Source organism: Rhinoraja longicauda, chromosome 13 (genome assembly GCF_053455715.1).
Source record: "Rhinoraja longicauda isolate Sanriku21f chromosome 13, sRhiLon1.1, whole genome shotgun sequence".
Taxonomy (NCBI): domain Eukaryota; kingdom Metazoa; phylum Chordata; class Chondrichthyes; order Rajiformes; family Arhynchobatidae; genus Rhinoraja; species Rhinoraja longicauda.
In genome coordinates this window covers 51,485,304-51,504,323 of record NC_135965.1, presented here as the reverse complement: position 1 = coordinate 51,504,323, position 19,020 = coordinate 51,485,304, and the positions used below count along the sequence as shown (strand labels likewise).

The following is a 19,020-nucleotide window of genomic DNA, read 5'->3' as shown; positions in this document are numbered from 1 at the left end:
GACTCCGCTATCCTTAAGAGCTCTATCTAGCTCTCTCTTGAATGCAAACAGAGGTACTATGAGTTAGGAGAGAGATCACATAAGGTCCTTGCCTGGCAGTTGAAATCCGAACAGTCTTCGAGAACGATTAATGCCATTAGAATAAATACAAATAAAATTACTTATAAACCTTTAGAAATTAATGAAACCTTTAAAAAAAATTATTCTGAACTATACCAGTCAGAATCACAAAAAGATACTAATGAGATAGAAAGATTTTTAGCACAAATAAACCTTCCTAAATTAAATTTAGAAGAACAGATGGGATTAGATACACCTTTTTCATTAAAAGAGGTCAAAGAAGTTTTAATATCACTACAGAGTAATAAATCCCCAGGAGAAGATGGGTTCCCACCAGAATTTTATAAAAAATTTAAAGAATTATTAATTCCTCCTTTTATGGAGGTAATACAGCAGGCGGAAAGAACACATAACCTCCCAGAGTCTTTTACAACAGCGATTTTAACAGTAATACCAAAAAAAGATAGGGACCCTTTAAAACCAACATCATATAGACCTATATCTTTGCTGAATACAGATTATAAAATAGTAGCAAAAATTTTATCTAATAGATTGTCTAAGTATTTACCAAAATTAGTACATATGGATCAAACTGGATTTATTAAAAATAGACATTCTGCAGATAACGTAACTAGGTTACTTAGTATAATGCATTTGGCACAAAAGAGGAATGAAATAAGTGTAGCAGTAGCTCTGGATGCAGAAAAAGCATTTGATAGGTTAGAGTGGGATTTTTAATATAAAGTATTGGAAAAATATGGGTTAGGAACAACTTTTATAAACTGGATTAAAACTCTAAATGTGAATCCCAAAGCTAAAGTAGTGACAAATGGCCAAATTTCAACACCGTTTCAATTAAAAAGGTCAACTAGACAAGGATGCCCATTATCACCTGCTTTATTTGTCCTGGCGATAGAACCGTTAGCTGAACTAATTAGAACTGACCCAGATATTAAGGGTTTTAAAGTCAATCAGGAAGAATTTAAGATTAACTTATTTGCAGATGATGTCTTGATATACTTAACAAAACCATTAGATTCGTTGCGCAAACTATCTTTTAGATTAGAAGAATATGGAAAAATATCAGGTTATAAAATAAATTGGGATAAAAGTGAAATTTTACCCCTTACTAAAGGAGATTATACTCAATGTCGATTACTAACCCAATTTAGATGGCCATTAATTGGTATAAAGTATTTAGGTATAAGAGTTGATAATGATATGAAGAACTTATATAAATTAAATTATTTATTATTACTAAGAAAAATAAAAGAAGACCTTAATAAATGGATGACATTACCAATAACATTAATAGGAAGAGTTAATGCCATTAAAATGAATATATTTCCGAAGTTACAATATTTATTCCAAACATTACCAATACAAGTACCACAGAAGTTTTTTCAAGAGTTAAACAAATATGTGCGGAAATTTCTCTGGAAAGGTAAGATGTCAAGAATATCGTTGGAAAAATTGACATGGAAGTTTGATTCAGGAGGATTACAACTTCCGAATTTTAAGAATTATTATAAAGCAAACCAACTTAGATTTATTGCATCTCTTTTTGAAGAAAAAAACCTGGCATGGACAAGAATAGAACTAGACAAAATAGGAGAAAATATACCAGAAGACTTTATATATAAATGGGAACCTAAATTGATACGGGGACTGAAAGAATCTCCATTATTAAAACACCTGATCGGATTATGGAATAAGGTAAATTTTGAGGATGAAACAAAAAAATCTTTATTAGCAAAGACTACTTTGATTCAAAATAGATTGATACCTTTTACAATGGATAACCAGCTTCTATATAGGTGGCATCAAAAAGGGATTAGATATATAGGTGATTGCTTTGAAAAAGGTATATTGATGTCATTTGAACAATTGAAAAATAAATATCATATATCAAATAATTCTCTTTTTTGTTACTTTCAATTAAGAGCTTATTTAAAAGATAAACTGGGTCAAACAATGTTATTGCCGAAATCTAAGGAAATTGAAAACCTAATTCAAAAAGGACAAATTAAAAAATTTACTTCTATTATATATAATCTAATTCAAAAAAAGGCCCCTAAACAAGGAATTCATATATCAAGGCGAAAATGGGAAACGGATTTGAATATTAATATTGATGGAACAAATTGGTCAAAACTATGCCTTGACAGTATGAAAAATACAATAAATGTTCGGTTTAGACTAGTACAATATAACTTTCTGCATCAATTATATATCACACCACAAAAATTAAAGAGAATAAATTCAAGTTTATCTGACCAATGTTTTCGGTGCAATCAAGAAATTGGTACTTTTTTTCATTCTACTTGGTCCTGTTCAAAAATACAACCTTTTTGGACAAACTTAAGAAGTTTTCTAGAACAGATTATCGGAATACAACTTCCATACAACCCAAGATTTTTGTTATTGGGTGATGTTGAAGGAATAAGACCACAACTTAAAATGAATAAATATCAGAACGAATTTATAAAAATTGCATTAGCAGTAGCCAAAAAAACGATCGCAGTTACTTGGAAATCAGATTCCTATTTAAGTATGGACCTTTGGAATAATGACATTTCTAACTGTATCCCACTTGAAAAAATTACTTATAATTTAAGGAACAAATATGATACTTTTTAAAATATCTGGCGTCCTTATTTACAAAAGATGGGCCTATATATATAGAAGAATTGTTCATATTCTCAATGGTCCTTTTGGGAGAGATGTACATATATGTCAATATAATTATGGAGAAGGTCAGAACTGGACCAAGGGTTGAGATTTTGGATTGGAGAAAGGCTAACTTTGAGGAGATGAGAAAGGATTTAAAAGGAGTGAAATGGGACATTTTGTTTTATGAGAAGGATATAATAGAGAAATGGAGGACATTTAAAGGTGACATTTTGAGAGTACAGAGTCTTTATGTCCCTGTTCGGTGGAAAGGAAAGAATAATAAGTTGAAAGACCCGTGGTTTTCTAGGGAAATTGGACACGGTTCGGAAAAAGAGGGAGATATACAATAAATATAAGCGGCAGGGAGTAAATAAGGTTCTTGAGGAATATAAAGAATGTAAAAGGAATCTTAAGAAGGAAATTAGAAAAGCAAAAAAAAGATATGAGGTTGCTTTGGCAAGTAATGTAAAAGTAAACCCCAAGGGTTTCTACAGATATGTCAATAGCAAAAGGATAGCGAGGGACAAAATTGGTCCATTGGAGAGTCAGAGTGGACAGCTATGTGCTGAGCCGGAAGAAATGGGGGAGATATTAAACAATTTCTTTTCTTCGGTATTCACCAAGGAGAAGGATATTGAATTATGCGAGGTAAGCGAAACACGTAGAGTAGTGATGGAAACCATGAGGATCAAAGAAGAGGAGGTACGGACACTTTTAAAAAACATAAAAGTGGATAAGTCTCCAGGTCCTGACAGGATATTCCCTAGGACATTGAGGGAAGTTAGTGCAGAAATAGCAGGGGCTATGACGGAAATATTTCAAACGTCATTAGAAACGGGGATGGTGCCGGAAGATTGGCGCATTGCGCATGTTGTGCCCTTGTTTAAAAAAGGTTCTAAAAGTAAACCTAGCAATTATAGACCTGTTGGTTTGACGTCTGTGGCGGGAAAATTAATGGAAAAGATACTTAGGGACAATATATATAAACATATGGATAAACAAGGCCTGATTAGGAACCGTCAACATGGATTTGTGCCTGGAAGGTCATGTTTGACTAATCTTCTTGAATTTTTTGAAGAGGTTACCAGGGAAATTGATGAGGGCAAGGCTGTGGATGTTGTCTATATGGATTTCAGTAAGGCATTTGACAAAGTTCCACATGGAAGGTTGATTAAGAAGGTTAAATCGTTGGGTATTAATAGTGAAGTTGCAAGATGGATTCAACAATGGCTGAATGGGAGATACCAGAGGGTAATGGTTGACAACTGTATGTCAGGTTGGAGGCCAGTGTCTAGTGGAGTACCCCAAGGATCTGTGTTGGGTCCGCTGTTGTTTGTCATTTACATCAATGATCTGGATGATGGTGTGGCAAATTGGATTAGTAAGTATGCAGATGATACTAAGATAGGTGGTGTAGTTAATAATGAAGTAGATTTTCAAAGTCTACAGAGAGACTTGGGCCTTTTGGAAGGGTGGGCTGAAAGATGGCAGATGGAGTTTAATGCTGATAAGTGTGAGGTGCTGCATTTTGGTAGGACAAATCAAAATAGGACGTACAGGGTAAATGGTAGGGAATTGAGGAATGCAGTGGAACAGAGGGATCTGGGAATAACTGTGCATTGTTCCCTGAAGGTGGAATCTCATGTGGATAGGGTGGTGAAGAAGGTGTTTGGTATGCTTACCTTTATAAATCAGAGCATCGAATATAGAAGTTGGGACGTAATGTTAAAATTGTACAAGACATTGGTGAGGCCGAATCTGGAATATGGTGTGCATTTCTGGTCGCCAAATTATAGGAAGGATGTCAACAAAATAGAGAGAGTACAGAGGAGATTTACTAGAATGTTGCCTGGGTTTCAGCACTTAAGCTACAGAGAGAGATTGAACAGGTTGGGTCTTTATTCTTTGGAGCGCAGAAGGTTAAGGGGGGACTTGATAGAGGTTTTTTAAATTTTAAGAGGGACGGACAGAGTTGACGTGGGTAAGCTTTTCCCTTTGAGAGTGGGGAAGATTCAAACAAGAGGACATAACTTCAGAATTAAGGGACAAAAGTTTAGGGGTAACATGAGGGGTAACTTTTGTACTCAGAAGGTGGTGGCTGTATGGAATGAGCTTCCGATGGAAGTGGTGGAGGCAGGCTCGATTTTATTATTTAAGAGTAAATTAGATAGGTATATGGATGGGAAGAGATTGGAGGGTTATGGTCTGAGAGCAGGTAGATGGGACTAGGCCGGAGAAAGTGTTCGGCATGGACTAGAAAGGCCAAACTGGCCTGTTTCCGTGCTGTAATTGTTATATGGTTATATACAGTTTATTCTGTTTGGAATTCCATGGGGCGTGTGCAGGACCCCCAACACCCAGGCAATCTTTAATCTTTCTTTCTTTTCTTCTTTTTTCTTATTTGAGGTTAGTATAAGGGGGGGTGGGGGGAAGGGTGGGAGGGCTTGTTTTCTAAAAAGTTCTGTAAAAATCAAAATAAATAAATAATAAATTTTAAAAAGAGAATTGGCCTCCACTGCCTTCTGAGGCAGTGAATTCCACAGATTTACAACTCTCTGACTGAAAAAGTTTTTCCTCGTCTCCGTTCTAAATGGCCTACCCCTTATTCTTAAACGGTGGCCCCTGGTTCTGGACTCCCCCAACATTGGGAACATGTTTCCTGCCTCTAACGTGTTCAACCCCTTAATAATCTTATATGTTTCAATAAGATCCCCTCTCATCCTTCTACATTCCAGTGTATACAAGCCTAGCCGCTCCAGTCTTTCAAATGAAAGAGTTAAAGAAAGATGAAAAGGAGGAAGAAGGTAAAAGGAGGAAGAAGGTAAAAGTTATTTGCCTTTCATCACAGTGGGGAATGTGAGCTCGCCGAAAAACAAAATGGACATGCTCGGTGTTTGCGGAGACATTGCGCCATCACATGTGGACGGCTTTCTGACCATTTGGGGCGGACAGGGACTGCAGAGAGAGTGGCAGCGGTCGGTACAACTCTGGTCAAATTACAGTGAAGGAGCGTTTGTGTGGCCCGGACATTGAACTGAAGGCTGTGTGTCTCTGCTTATGAAGTGTGCCTTAGGGATGCTCACACGCCGTTGTGGTGGCTGTTTGTGTTTAATCTTTATGTAGTTTTGTATCTTGTTGCTTTTTGGGTATGACTGTATGGTAAATGAAATTTCACTGTACCTCAGTACACATGACAATAAAGGAGCATTGAATAATTGAAATAAGACAGGGCAGAGCTAAACCAAACTTTAAATTTCCAATAATAATTAAAAGCTGAAGGATTGAAACTCAGTACATATACTAGGAGATTTTCAGTATCAAACACATTGATTGCCTCCAAATTAAGACTGATTACACCTTTAAAGATATAATTACATAAAGTATACCAACCACACCCACAAACAAACCAAGCAATATTATGCTATGTATTTCACTGCCAAGTGGATTGACAAGACTCTAACACATTGTGGCTTCTGAAGTGTAAGAAAATAACTGCAGATGCTGGTACAAATCGAAGGTATTTATTTCACAAAATGCTGGAGTAACTCAGCAGGTCAGGCAGCATCTCAGGGGAGAAGGAATGGGTAACGTTTCGGGTCGAGACCCTTCCTTTGTGGCTTCTGAAAGTGTGTTTCCTGACTCCTGTGTTTAGCTGCACAGCAGTTGTTGTCAGAGCTGCACTTTAATAACATTGAGTATCAAATTATTTCGTTCTTGCATGGTGGAAGTATATGTTTGTTTAAAATAAGTCAATTAGTATTCAGGACAGGGAGTATTTTCAGTGAATAAAGGTTGAGAAACTGGAGCCCCTGTGCCTCATTTTATATCTTTGTGTAATTCTTTCAAGAGCTCTTGACCAGCAAAGAGCTAAGGCAATAATGTATATGTGTGCCTCTTAACCAGAAGTGAGAATGCAGGAATATTTAAAATAAGAACATTGTAGCTTGGGCCTCAAAGGAAATAGTCATTTCATACTTAGACATTGGAATTTAAGATGGATGTTTCAATGAGATGTTTTCTTCAGTACAGTGTCATTCCATGCCTTATAATAGCATAGAGCATTTACGGTTTTAATGTGAAACAGGAATATTGGGGTACAAATAATTGGATCAGGATTTGCGGCGATAATTCAGTCTTCATTTAAGACTATAACAGATTTCTTTTCTCTTCCTTCCACTCTCTTGACTATTGGAAGTCTCTAAACCTCTTCTGCCACCCTTGTAGATGCTGAATGTAAGGTTCATTGAAGTTTGTAATCAAGATCCAATTTCATCATTCTAAGTGCCACATTGAAGTTCCTGGATTGAGAGATAATCTATGTTTTATTGTCCAATTGTTCACACAAATAATGAAGTTGTTTTTAAAGTATTTGTTCCAAGACCAGAGGTGGTAATTTTTGTTAGGATATATAAATATCACAGAATTTGTTATTTCTTTTTGATCTTGCAGAATCTTTCTATATTATGTGATCTATCTGTATTAGCATCATGATAGTTTTTCTAGCCATTCTTCGATTCCATAATGTGTGCAGAAAGTAAACAATTGAGGAAAAAGTTACAATTATAAATTGCCTCGAGTGGAAAAGGTCAAAATAAAACAAAAGGAAACAGCAAGCCAACTAGTGATTTGTTATGAGTTGCTGCAGATCATTAATTTTCTTAAAGGATGATGGATTGTTTCTACTCTTACAAACATTGTTAATTTCTGCCTTGATAACAGAAGCAGTGATTGTGACCAAATTGGCAGCTACACACATTGTTGGCATACATGTCAGGGGGTATGGGGAGAAGGCAGGAATGGGGTACTGATTGAGAATGATCAGCCATGATCACATTGAATGGTGGTGCTGGCTCAAAGGGCCGAATAGCCTACTCCTGCACCTATTGTCTATTTATATAGTTAAGCTAACTCAATTACCTAGATTAATTAAAAAATATTTAATTGCTTGAACTTGCTTCTCTCCTTAGATCTATTGTTCTGCATTGAAATGAATAGAATCACTGTGCCATCTTTAGCCTGTAAAATTGAAGGAAGAAGCTGCATTGTTATTGGGTTCCTAATATTGCTGCCATTAACCTGTCAGGAGATGTGTAACCCCCCACCCCTTCTGAGTTTAGTTTAGAGATACAGCGTGGAAACAAGCTGTTTGGCCCACCGAATCCAGGCAGACCAGCTATCCCCACACACTAACACTATCCTACACACACTAGGGACAATTTACAATTTTACCAAGCCAATTAGATATGTCTTTGGAGTGTGAGAGGAAACTGGAGCTCCCGGAGGAAACCCACACAGGTCACTTGGAGAACGCACAAACTCCATACAGACAGCACCCGTAGACAGGATTGAATGGAGGTCTCTGGCGATGGAAGGCAGCAACACTACTTCTGTGACACCATGCTGCCCTAAACTGTCTCCAGACAGTTACAGAGGAGAATTCTAACAGTCCTTTGTGAACTGTAAGCATTTATAATGAAATTCTGGATCACTGTATGATCATGGATTGTCCTGGGATGGCAGGACTTTCATATGAAGAAAGACTGGATAGACTCAGCTTGTACTCGCTGGAATTTAGAAGATTGAGGGGGGATCTTATAGAAACGTACAAAATTCTTAAGGGGTTGGACAGGCTAGATGCAGGAAGATTGTTCCCGATGTTGGGGAAGTCCAGAACAAGGGGTCACAGTTTAAGGATAAGGGGGAAGTCTTTTAGGACCGAGATGAGAAAGTTTTTTTTCACACAGAGAGTGGTGAATCTGTGGAATTCTCTGCCACAGAAGGTAGTTGAGGCCAGTTCATTGGCTATATTTAAGAGGGAGTTAGATGTGGCCCTTGTGGCTAAAGGGATCAGGGGGTATGGAGAGAAGGCAGGTACAGGATACTGAGTTGGATGATCAGCCATGATCATATTGAATGGCGGTGCAGGCTCGAAGGGCCGAATGGCCTAATCCTGCACCTATTTTCTATGTTTCTATGTTTCTATATAATCACATGTCTAAAACTAGAACAAAAACTGAAAATGCTAGAAACATTTAACAGGTCAGGCCTCATCAGTAGATAATCTATACACAAAGGTTGTGTCTACCTTTGTGTATAGATTATCTCCACAGTCACCTTGGTTTTACTTGGATGAAGGGATTAAAAGTACCATTAGCAAATTTGCAGATGATACAAAGATGGGTGGTAGTGTGAACTGTGAGGAAGATGCTATGAGGTTGCAGGGTGACTTGGACAGGTTGTGTGAGTGGGCGGATGCATGGCAGATGCAGTTTAATGTGGATAAGTGTGAGGTTATCCACTTTGGTGGTAAGAATAGGAAGGCAGAGTATTATCTGAATGGTGTCAAGTTAGGAAAAGGGGACGTGCAACGAGATCTGGGTGTCCTAGTACATCAGTTACTGAAAGGAAGCATGCAGGTACAGCAGGCAGTGAAGAAAGCCAATGGAATGTTGGCCTTCATAACAAGAGGAGTTGAGTATAGGAGCTAAGAGGTCCTGCAGTTGTACAGGGCCCTAGTGAGACCTCACCTGGAGTACTGTGTGCAGTTTTGGTCTCCAAATTTGAGGAAGGACATTCTTGCTATTGAGGGCGTGCAGCGTAGGTTTACTAGGTTAATTCCCGGAATGGCGGGACTGTCATATGTTGAAAGACTGGAGCGACTAGGCTTGTATACGCTGGAATTTAGAAGGATAAGTGGAGATCTTATCGAAACATATAAGATTATTAAGCGGTTGGACACGTTAGAGGCAGGAAACATGTTCCCAATGTTGGGGGAGTCCAGAACAAGGGCCACAGTTTAAGAATAAGGAGTAGGCCATTTAGAACTGAGATGAGGAAAAACATTTTCAGTCAGAGAGTTGTGAATCTGTGGAATTCTCTACTTCAGAAGGCAGTGGAGGCCAATTCTCTGAATGCATTCAAGAGAGAGCTAGATAGAGCTCTTAAGGATAGTGGAGTCAAGGGGTATGGGGAGAAGGCAGGAACGGGGTACTGATTGAGAATGATCAGCCATGATCACATTGAATGGCGGTGCTGGCTCGAAGGGCCGAATGGCCTCCTCCTGCACCTATTGTCTATTGTCTATTACCCCATCTGACACCCCTCCTTCCCCATACACCCTGCAACTTTACAAGCTTCTTTTGTCTACTTTTCAGTTTTGATGTAGGGTCTGTAACCTGAAACATTGACTTGGTTTCTCTTCCTGCAGATGCAGCCTGACCTGCTGAGTATTTCCAGCATTTTCCATTCTTGATTTTATTTTAGATTTCCAGCATCTACAGGTTTTTTTAAAGACTGAGACGGTTTCTCTGCATTGATAAAGTTGACAAATTAATATTTAAAAGAATGAAGTGATAAGGAAATATTCTACTAGTTTCTAAATTGTTTGGAATCTTTTATAAATCAATGGGCAGTTTTAGGCCTCCCACCATTAAAAGGACTTTGTTGAAAACATTTTTGAATTAAAAAAAACAAATTATGGAAATAGGAATCCACAACTCAATTTGTTTTTTGTTTGAAGAGAAAGAAATTTGAGAAGTGAAATGAAATATACCTTTGAAGTGCTAAAAGGTACAGTTAGCATATCAGTAATTTTAGTGAATGATGAATATTATATTCAAATTCAATTTTGTTAATGGTTTCCTCTTCATAATATGTGCTTCATGGACACGAGTCCATATTTATCTACAGTGAAATCAATCTTCCATTCTCCTGTTTACTTCTATTTACTTTGCAAGTCCTGCCTTGGTTTGACATATCAACGTGCAATGCCTCACACTTGTCAGAATTAAATTCCATTTGCTATTCCTTGGTCCACCTTTCCAATTGATCTGCATCCTGTTGTTACTTGCATATCATTCCTCCCTGTCCACTATACCACCAGTTTTGGTGTTATCTGGAAATGTTAACTACATTTACATCCAAATCATTAATATAGATAACAAACAACAGTGGACATCAACCCTTTATTCAACGTTTATTCAATCACATTTGTTTCCATTGATGGATATAACGAGTTGTTATCAACAAATCCAATTGTATCATAAAGCATACTCAGCTAATGCAATTGTATTATAAAACATACCCAGCTCCATTTTTATTACCTACTCATACCAAGCATTGCTGTGAAATTTCTATATTCTGTTAGTAGTCCCTTTCTATTGTGAAACCTCAGAAGAAAAATCTTGATTTGGTGGTTTTTATCACCCAATGATTGTTCGGTATTCTTGAGATTTAAACTCAGAGCTCCAGAGATTTAACATTTTGGGCTGTTTCACAATGTAACCAATTGAGGTACTTGTATGTTGAATCATCTCAATATTAATATAGCTTAATCTGAAATTTATTCACAGATTTTATTTACAAATAATTAACTTAGTATATCTGGAACAATCTCAATTTCCCCATAGTAAACATTTCACATTCTGCACATGTTATTGGTATGCTAAAACATTATGTCACATAATTCAAAATGTACAAGGCAACTGAGAGCTATTCTTTACTGCAGAACCCTGGTCTGGAAATAAAAAGCAGATGCTGGAAATATGAAAGAAAAATGTTCAGCAGGTCAGGCAGCATAGTATATGGAAGAGAAACCAAATTAGGTTTTCAGTTCCACAGATCCTGCATGGCCTGCTACTACAGACGCTTAATTGTAATTTGCTTTCACATTTATTTAGACTCAAAACTTCATTAAGTGGACTATGAAATTGATCCTGACATTCACAATTTTCTTTAATTGGGTCAGTATGGAAATAAAGCCAAGATTGCATATAATAGGTTGATTTAAAGGTGTAATCGTTCAGCGCAAAAATGAAACCCAAACTGCTGGAGGAACCTGGTTGGTCAGACAGCATCTGTGGAGGCAGTGAATAATCAATATTTTGAGTCAAGATTCTGCATAATTGTTTATGTTTTTTGGACCAGATATTTTTGTGTATCAGATATACCGTATAATTCTAACATATTACTCTTCCTGGTGACAGAATTTGCAAAGTACAATACAGTACAATACAATACAATACAATATCTTTATTCATTGTACAAGTACAATGAGATTAAGAATGCCACTTCCATATCGATGCTATAAAATAAATAATCACGGCGAAAACAAAAACAACAAGGGGAGGGGGAAGAAAAGGAAACAAGGCAAAGTGCAAAAAAGGTTCTTGCAGGGTCAGTTGTGCCAGATGACCCTGGGGGCAGAGACAGATCATGGGGGGCTCTCAGCAGGACCGATTCAGAGCAGCTACAGCTCTTGGAATAAAGCTGTTTCTTAGTCTGGAGGCCTTGTAACGTCTGTCAGATGGAAGTAGTTCAAACATTCGGTGGCATGGGTGTGTGGAGTCCTTGTAGATGCTGGTGGCTTTCCTGAGGCAGCGTGCGTTGTACATGTCCTCCAGGGCTGGCAGCTGTATCTCAATGATCCTCTGCGCTCTGCAGACGACCCGCTGAAGAGCTCTCATGTCCCCTGCTGTGCAGCTGAGATACCACACATCGATGCCGTATGTCAGTATGCTGTCTGTGGTGCAGCGGTAGAAGGTCATCAGTAACTGTTGGGGCAGACCGGCCTTTTTCCAGCGTTCTCAGGAAAACAGCCATTGCTGTGCTTTCTTGACTAGCGCAGCGGTGTTAGTGGACCATGTGAGGTCCTCTGAAATATGTGTGCCCAGAAACCTGAAGCTGGACAATCTCACCACACTGTTCTCGTTGATGAGGACTGGAGCGTATTCCGCATTCTGTGACCTTCTAAAGTTGATAATTAGCTCCTTGGTTTGTGATGTGTTTAGGGACAGGTTGTTCTCTGAGCACCAGCTCGCCAGGTTCTGCACCTCCGCTCTGTAGGCTGATTCATCGCCGTTGGAGATCAGCCCGATCACCGTTGCGTTATCCGTAAATTTGACGATGGTGTTGGTGGCGAATGCAGGAACACAGTCATGTGTGAAGAGGGAGTAGAGGATGGGGCTCAGTACACAACCCTGTGGTGTGCCGGTACTCAGGGTGGTGGTGGAGGACAGGTGGAGGCCCAGTCTCACTGCCTGAGGGCGCTCCGTCAGGAAATTCAGGATCCAGTTGCATATTGACGAGCTGAGGCCTAGCTGGTGGAGTTTGGAGGTGAGCTTGGTGGGGATGACAGTATTGAAGGCAGAGCTATAGTCTATAAATAGCATCCTCACGTACGTGCCCTGTCTCTCCAGGTGAGTCAGGACGGTATGAAGAGCCAGAGAGATGGCGTCCTCTGTAGATCTATTTGCTCTGTAGGCAAACTGATGTGGGTCCAGTGAGGCAGGGATGGTGGCTTTGATGTGGGAGAGGACCAACCTTTCAAAGCACTTCATTACTATCGGTGTGAGGGCAACCGGACGGTAGTCGTTCAGGTTGCTGATGTTTGCTTTTTTCGGCACCGGCACTATGGTGGCTGACTTCAGGCACTTTGGGACTGTTGCCAGAGTTAGAGACAGATTGAAGGTCCTTGTAAATACCTCAGCAAGCTGGTCAGCACAGTCCTTATGTACCCGTCCTGGGACTCCGTCCGGGCCTGCAGCCTTGCATAAGTTGATCCTCTGCAGCGCGCGCTGTACATCATGTGTGTTCAGCGTGAGAACCTGTTCATCCTCCGAGGCCGGAATGTTTCCACTCATGTTGTTGTTGCGAGCAAAGCGAGCAAAGAAGGTGTTGAGCTCATTGGCCAGTGTGACATCACTGTGGGGGCAGGCAAGGTTGCTCTTGTAATCAGTCATATTCCTGATGCCTTGCCACATGCTTCTGGTGTCAGTGCTGTTGAAGTGGTCTTCCACACGTTACCTGTGGAGGTCTTTGGCCCATTTAATACCTTTTTTCAGGTTTGACCTGGCAACACTGTATGCTGAAGTTTCCCCGGATTTAGAGGCCTTATTGCGTGCTCTTAAAAGATTTTGTACCTCTTTGTTCATCCACTGTTTCCGGTTAGGAAACATCTTTATTTTGTTGTCCTCTGTGACATTCTCCACACAGCTGTTGATGTAGGAGAGCACAGTGGATGTATACTCCTCCAAGTCTATCTCTGTGCCATGGGTCGCCTGTTGTGCAAACAGGTCCCAGTGGGTGCAATCAAAGCAGTCCTGGAGTTGTAAGATGGCTTCCTCTTACCATATTTTTACTGTCTTTATTACAGGTTTGGTCTTGTGGATGAGAGGTGTGTATGGTGGCATCAGGAACAGTGAAAGGTGGTCAGATTGTCCCTGGGTTGGGCAGGGGAGAGCTTTGTATGAGTCCTTGATGCTTGTGTATACTTTGTCCAGCGTGTTTGAGCCCCTGGTAGGGCACTGCACATGCTGGTGGAATTTGTGGAGCACAGCTCGTAGGTCGTCCTCTGCAACAATGAAGGCGCTGTTGGAGTGAGCATCCTGCTGCTTGCTGATGGCCGAGTGCAGCTGTGCTAACGCTAGATTAGCATTACCTTGTGGTGGAATGTATACAGCCATTATGATAACGACTGAGAATTCCCGAGGCAGGTAAAACGGCCTACATTTAAGCAGTAGGTATTCCAGATCTGGGGAACAGTAGCTCTCTATTGCCGTGTGGTTGGTGCACCAGTCATTATTGATGAAGATACAGAGCCCCCCCGCCCCTGCTCTTACCGGAGTCCTTTGTTCTGTCTGCACGATGTAGTGACCGGTTCGTTAGCTCCACAGCCCCGTTGGGAACTAGCGCGTTGAGCCATGTCTCCGTGAAGATCAGCGCGCAGCAGTCTTTCAGGGATCTCTGCGTGTTGAGCCATAGCCTTACCTCGTCCAACTTGTTGGTGAGTGACCTGACATTTGCGAGGAAAACGCTTGGTAAGGATGGTCTTTGTCGAGCTCTTCGTAGCCTTGCCTGGCCCCCGCGCGCCGTCCACGTTTTTGCTTCCTCACCCGGCGCTGCCTCCGTCTCCTTCCTGCCAGTGTGGTGATCCCAGGAGCTGCTGGTGCTCTGACCAGCTCTGTCAGGATGTTGTCGAAGCCGCCGAGGTTTTAAAAAACCCGTTGTTCACAGCCGCGACAGATGTTGAGAAGTTCCGTGCGGCTCCATGAGCGATCCGCCCTGCATGAATTGTATCAATATGGAGAGCGCAAAGCCGCTGCGCCTGGACGTGCCGCCATTTTACGCGGAAAAAAAATGACACCCATAATGTTACCCATAATGTTTATGAAGTTAGCCTACAAAGTGTTGTTCTGTTGCATCGAGCATTGTAAATTGCCTTGTTTTCCTCACCTTATTGATTTTTTATTTTTTCATCAGTTGCCTGAACAGCGCAGTAATTAATACGTCATGAATATTTTTGACCTAAACTCATGAAATTTAAGGATTGAGGAAAAAATTGAAGAGCAATAAAAAAAATAGGATCAAATTGTCCTTCAGAAGATGTAAACAAAAAAACCCTACTAGATTAAGTAGGAGAGTAAGAGAAAAAAAGAGACCAAAGAAAAGTAAGACATTTACAGAGAAGAAATTACATTCAAAATATCTGCAGGAAAAAAATATCCATACGAGCGAGATTCAATCATTTTAATTGTTACCTTTCTTGGCTTCAATCATAACTTTCCCATTAATACGATATCCATAATGCTTCATTGGATTGGATTGTGCTGGATTTGATTCACTGCACTGTTGCTACCCGCCATCCTGGTATCCCCATTCTTACCTAGTCTAGATGTGTAGTTAATCTGCAAGTTGGTCATTTGGTGGAGATATCCAAATGCTGACCATTCCTTTGATGGTATGGCGCAAAGGCCCCATGCCAAAAATCCTACAGGTTTTTAAGACAAAGCAGGGTATGAAGCTTTGTCTTCTACCAATGCTATTGAGGATTTTAACATTTTAAAAGTCTAACCTTTACGGACATTTCAAAGCTTTTAGCTATTACAATTGAAATGATTATAAAATATTAATATTTACAAAAAGCAATTGATTGAAAACACACAAAAACATAAAAACTGTTTAAAAAGTTATACCAAAATAAAACAAATTTTAAAATAATACTAGCCTTCCACATTGGTTTTTAATTTGCAGGTCTAGAACCTCCATTGAAAATAGTGGCATCACCAATCCAAAATGGGGTCCTATTGTCAGGCAGTTTGGAAGTCGAAATTTACTGAACGATACACAGCTGAATGTTTGTGATTCGAACAGCAGCAGCTGTGCCAAACATACAAGAAATACCCCATTATTTGTTTTCAGCAATTTGGGATTTTTGTTTGAATCCTTGATATTAAGAAGCACAAATTTAGCTTATTTCAGTGACAACTTATTTTGTATCTTGTACTTTATTCATTATAAATATTGTGATGTACACTTGCACAAATAGCTACTTGAAAATTACGGTAATTGTTGAACTAACAACAGGTACTTTTGGATGAAGTAAAGAGGCTTTATTTACCAAATGTGGGAATATATTGACATACATATTGGTGTGAATGGCTTACAGAAAAAACAATTAAATGTTCTTGCTGATGTTTTTGCTGTCTTGGACACACATTCTCCTGAATTTGTTCACACAATGATTCAGAGAAAGTATTTTGGTTATTGAAGAGAGTGGCCTGTTCACAAATAATAAAATATATATTTTGTTTTTGAGCACTTAATTTGGTTTACATATGTGATGCTTAGTTTTATTTGTTTTATTTTTTCAGTTCATTGGTTGTTTTGAGTTTTGAAACCTGAAAATACATTCTTCAAGATATGAATGCAGGATGCCCCTGAAAATATGTGTCTGTAGTTTTAATATGACACGTTTATGAATGAATAGAACATATGCATATTTGAAGTGACATCTTATACATTTAGCATTCTAAGACTATGGTGATGGAATTTTCGCTTTTACTCCAGTGCAGGGAAACGTCTAAATGTTGTTGAACAACTTTAGGAATGTCCTGGGGAACACTCTGATTGTGCCCTTGAAAGAAAAATGGGCTTTTTTAGCCAGATATGAATTAACAGAAATTTACAAAAGAACAGCGTTTTGTTTCATAAAAATGTAACTTAGTTTAGTTTAGAGATACAGCGCGGAAACAGGCCCTTCAGCCGAACGAGTCAGCACCGACCAGCGATCCCTGCACATTAACACTATACTACACAAACTAGGAACAATTTAAACTTACACAAAGCCAATAAGCGAGTTCGGTATCTCGACCGCGCATGTGCAGGTCATAGGTCACAAGAGCTAAACATTCTCGCCAGCTGATAACAGCAGGGAAGAAACGGCTCGAATCTGGTGATAAGTGAGTGCAAGCATTTATGTCTTGTGTCCAAATAGGAAAAAAGATGTTGAGGAAGGAGTGTGATTGTTGCCCTTGTTTTCCAGGCGTGGCGGCGGGGAAGAGGGAGTCCGCTGGAGTTTTAGCCTGGCCTGTCCGCCGTCCAGAGCAATGGGGGAAAAGCCACACGGTTGCGGGCCGTACGGTTGGACATTCGCCCAGCTGCCGGGCCACCTGTGCTGCTGTTCAGATGCGAGGTGTGCGGAAAGGGCTTCGGGCACTCCTCAAATTTGGCGAGGGACTGTCACAGGCACACCTGCGACCGGCCCTTCCAATGCAAGGCATGCAGCCTCGGCACTGCTACAACACTGGCGCTTCCAACCGGCGAGCAAGAATTCCGCTGCAGGCTCTGCGGCGAGGTCTTCCCCGCAGTAGGCGCAACACCGTCGCATCCACCAGCGGCCGCACAGGGATGAACCTGCCGCAGAGCCTGCAGCGGAATTCTTGCTCGCCGGTGTGCAAGCGGACTCCCTCTTCCCCGCCGCGACGCCTGGAAAACAAGGGCAACAATCACACTCCTTCCTCATCATTTTTTTTTCCTATTTGGACACAGGATATAAAAGCTTGCACTCACTTAGCACCAGATTCAAGAACCGTTTCTTCTCCGCTGTTATCAGCCGGTGAGAATGTTTAGCTCTTGTGACCTATGACCTGCGCATGCGTGGTCGAGATACCGAACTTGCTTATTAACCTACATACCTGTATGTCTTTGGAGTGTGGGAGGAAGCCAAAGATCTCGGAGAAAGTCCATGCGGTCACGGGGAGAACGTACAAACTCTGTACAGACTGCACCCATAGTCGGGATCGATCCCGGGTCTCCGGCGCCACTGCGCCACCGTTCCGCAGCGGTAGAGTTTGTCGTACAAATATAGTGATTATTTTAAAGCACTTTCAGCCAAGTTTCTATATTAAATATCTTTCAATTTATTAGTTTTAGTGTTCTTCAAAATACCTGTATTTTTGATTTGGCAGAAAATAATGCTTTTGGCATCTCATTTTGAGAAACTATACACGCATTTTTAAATCTCCTAAATTTGATGTGTCTTTGAACATAGAACATAGCACAAGAACAAACCCTTCGGCCCACAGTGTCCTTGCCGAACATAATGCCAAGACCATCGCTCATCTGCCTGCATTTAACTCATATCCCTTCATTCCCTGCATATCCACATACCTATCCAAAAGTATTTTAAATGCCACTACCATTTCTGCTTCAACCTCGGCAGCGTGTTCCAGGCACTCACCACCCTTTGTATAAACAACTCGCTCCACATATCTACTAAACTTTGCCCCTCTCTTTAAAGCTTGATTTGATTTGATAAGTCTTGAGTTTGATGTGTCTATCTCTTCACTCTATCTATTCACTTGAATTGTTATATTTTCAAAATCATAGTACAATAAATGGTAATGTGTGTTTTTACAAATACCATGCTAGAGTCAAAGTTCATATATGAGAGTCTCGGGAACTTATAAAATCACCGGAAAACATCTTCAGAAAGAAAATATTAAATTCATGGTCTGAGTATTAATATTTGTATTGTGTAAATTTTTCTTATCATGTTCATTGTTCCTAATTGTTTTTTTGCAATGCATGGAGAAATCATTAGCATTTTCCCAGCATGAGCAGTTCTCTGTTGTTGAAAGGATTTTGTGTAAGTTTGGTGTTATTGTACAGTATTTCTCGGCGGAGTGACTGTTTCTATTGGAGCTCGCATGACAGTGTAATGCTTGCTGGTGATGTACCGTACTTTATCCTGTTCTTGCAGCATAAAAAAAAGTCTATAAATGTTTTACTTTCACCTCTAAACAAAACAAATGTCTATTCTTCTACAGGAAGGAATGAACTTCAAGCATATGTTTAACTTTCTGCAACTTATATTTTTCATATAGATAACATCTAAAATGACTTACTGAAACAAAGGGAGGAAATTAATAATTTCAGTAGTTTACTACTGAGTAAATATTACATGTTGACTGATCTAAGCCAGGTTTACCAATCTAGAATACCACTGCC

General features: G+C 39.9%; 1 protein-coding gene across 10 annotated transcripts in view; it reads left to right on the top strand.

The window, feature by feature from the left end:
• nlgn1 (neuroligin 1) overlaps positions 1 to 19,020 on the top strand; it is a 410,233-nt gene that overhangs the window by 85,635 nt on the left and 305,578 nt on the right. The gene's annotated exons all lie outside the window — the stretch shown is intronic.